This window comes from Camelina sativa, chromosome 17 (assembly GCF_030686135.1).
Source record: "Camelina sativa cultivar CO46 ecotype springtype chromosome 17, ASM3068613v1".
In the NCBI taxonomy this organism is placed as follows: domain Eukaryota; kingdom Viridiplantae; phylum Streptophyta; class Magnoliopsida; order Brassicales; family Brassicaceae; genus Camelina; species Camelina sativa.
In genome coordinates this window covers 21,281,462-21,284,635 of record NC_141896.1, presented here as the reverse complement: position 1 = coordinate 21,284,635, position 3,174 = coordinate 21,281,462, and the positions used below count along the sequence as shown (strand labels likewise).

Genomic DNA, 3,174 nt, shown 5'->3' with positions numbered 1-3,174 from the left:
CACAACTGGAGCCTACACTGGTACCCCTCTCGGTAACCGCTCCAACAGCACGCCAACAGATCCGTCAAGCGATCATCTCGACCCTGGGCTCCACCTGCTGCAACCCCACACCTGGGTTCCCAGCACCCCCGGCACGCTCACCGGCTAATCCCCTCTGGTCCCTCCTGATACGCTTGCGACCCTCTGACGTACCTCCTAGTGGAACTCTGGACTACACACTCGCTGGCCTCGGGACCCGCCCGACAATGACCACGACCACGTCCCCGTCCACGACCAACAACTCAAACACCTTAACCACTGATCTTCCAAGAACAGAGGCTAACAAGCAGAAAACAAATCAATACCACACAAAGAAACATAACAATAACTCACCGTGGAATCTCATTGAAGGCTCGAAGAGGATGTTCTAGGACTCCATGCCACACACAATTGACTAACTCACATAATCAATCAAGACATGCAATCCCAAACATCACAACAGTAACCTAGTGAACCCAAACCTAGAACCGTAAGGGCTCTGATACCAAAATGAAACGACCGACTTTTTTTTTTTAAATAATAAATATATAATATAATATAATAATAAACTACAACTAGTGGTCCCATACCCACTAGCCACCTAACCACAATCACAATCATCAGCGGAAAACATTACCAATATCCAATAAATATAAATAGCCAATATTAATTCCAATCACAAACTAATGATCCAAACAACATCCAAAGAACCAGCAATCCTAAACAACATTCTAGGACTCCACTCTAGCAACCTAACAGAAGCCAGACAACCAAACGAACCACTAGAACATCCTCCTCTTCATCGCCCTGATTCCACGGTCACACTTTGCCTTACCTGCACCACAAACACATATTGCACTGCATGAGTATTTAATAAACACTCAGTAAGGCAATCCTCCCATCTACTGGGCTATACACACAAGCAATAGAGACATCTCTAACCATCAACCATCAACCAACAATCATCAATCAACAATCAACAAGCCAAACAACACATAAACAAGCAGATTAGAAAAAATCTCCAGCTTAGATAAGCCATGGTCCTGCACTTACCTTAACAAGTGATTCACAAAACTAAATACAACCAAATGAGAGGCTTTCCAATATCCAAGAACAACCAAACTTGTTCCTACAACCAATCACAACAACAAACAAATATTGTAAACAAACTGCCAGAAAAAAAATAGAAAAGAACAACCTCACAAATGAAACCACGAAACAAAAACGAACCGTTAACTTTCTAATCCCTCCGGTGAAAAGCAAGGTATATACGTCCAGAAGCTTCCCACAAAATTTCAGCACGATCAGATTATAGATGAAACCGCAATCATCCCCGTAACACCCGCTGGTCTCAATCCGCGAATGAGAAGAAACGCCTCACGAAAATGCCAATATCTCCTAGAATATTAATCCAAATTCACTTCTGTAAAAAGGCGAGTGTACGAAAATCTCTTAGCTACAACCCTACCAAAAATCAATACCTTTCAAAACGATTTGACCCATCGGATCTTCCTTCTCTTAAACCCTGACAGTTCTGTTTCTCTCTTAACACTAAGGAAAAAGCTTGATCTCCTTCTCTTTCTCCTTTACACTCAATAAAGAGTTATGTCTCTTTCTCTCCCTCTCTGATGAAAATGACGACAAAAGCACCAAAAGGAGAGAGGATGTGTAGACAATTAGAAGAAGAAATAAGGGTTTTTGGTTTAATTTGATTAAACCAGGATTTAATTAAACCAAAATTAATTTAAATCCATTCTTTTGGTTTACTCAACATAACCCAAACTCTATTCTCGGAATACGGATGTTACAAATATTATCAAATAAGGTGGTTGTGTTTGGTTGTAAAGATTAAAAAAAATTTAGTTAGAATTTGTTTGGATACAAAGATAAAAAAATATGGCACAAATATGTACTCCAAAAATGTTAAGATAGATTATATTATAGGTAATTTAATATATGATATACTTATTATGTCTTAACTTGCATATCAAAAAAAATATTTTCAAATTTAATATCATTATTACAATTATTTTTAAAAAACCAAATTTAAAAAAATTATTTTCAAAATTTAAGTCTAACTTGCATATCAAATTTAAAGGTATTCTAATTAACGCTAATTTATACTAAATAAAAGTAGGAGCTATAAGCTTCTCAAGCCGTCCACATAGGTTTTAAACAACCTATAGGATTTAACATATCACTTATTAACATTTTATATAATTTCCAAAAAAATTTATATTAAGAATTATTTTAAACAATCTATCATGATTTGACATGTCATTCATTAACATTTTTTAAATTTCCAGAATTTTTTAGAAAAAGGAAAATTTTAAATTTATGGAAATAAAAGAACTATGCACAATATCACACATTGGCTAGAAAATTTTTAGACAATGGTTCAGAATTAGTATAAATAAGATTAATATGCTTCCAATAACGAATGAGCAGGAAAACTTGATTTATCAGGCGTCCAAGTTTAAAAGTTTTATTCGGTTTGATCCGGTTTTTTATTTGATCAAATTAAACTTTATAATTTAAATATTATAAATATTGAAACTTTTAAAAGTTCTTAGCTTTTAAAAAGTTTTTAATATTATAATTTTTAAATTTTAAAAGTTTAAAATATTATAATATTATAATATTTTAAACTTTTAAAAGGTTTCAAAATATAAAAGATTCAGAAATATAGGTTTTGAAATGTTTTAAAAAATATTATAAATATTGAAACTTTTTAAAAGGTTCAAATTTTATATTTCGAAACCTTTTAAAAATTTAAAATATTATATATAACAACCCGTCCCGTGGACCCCACTAGCCCCCCGCTAGCTGTCCCAACGGACCGTCCGTGGATCCTGCTAGCCCCCCGCTAGCCGTCCCAACGGACCCCAAGCTGGCCCTGCAGGGCATCGATCCTAACCCATTATTGGTGCGCCAGGCGTTCCTCGAACCCTGGTCCCCACCATTTAACAACCTTCCCACAGGACAAGTTGCCACCAATCGTAACTGTAACCGTGACAGGCTACGAATTAGCTCAAGTTTGGGGGTTTAAAGAAGAATGATGGACGACAAACACACATGTTTTATTAGATATACATAGGCATGACCAGGGTTACGGTTGTCACGGTTACGGTTTATTAACCATTGGTTATGGTTAGA

General features: G+C 35.9%; 1 long non-coding RNA gene across 1 annotated transcript; it reads right to left on the bottom strand.

Moving 5' to 3' along the window:
• Positions 1 to 644: 644 nt before the first annotated feature.
• On the bottom strand, positions 645 to 1,675 carry LOC147924133 (uncharacterized). Its single transcript, XR_015586009.1, has 4 exons — positions 1,500 to 1,675; positions 1,249 to 1,416; positions 1,072 to 1,147; positions 645 to 853 (listed from the first exon to the last, which is right to left on the bottom strand). It is a non-coding gene; the product is annotated as an uncharacterized LOC147924133 (long non-coding RNA).
• Positions 1,676 to 3,174: the final 1,499 nt, after the last annotated feature.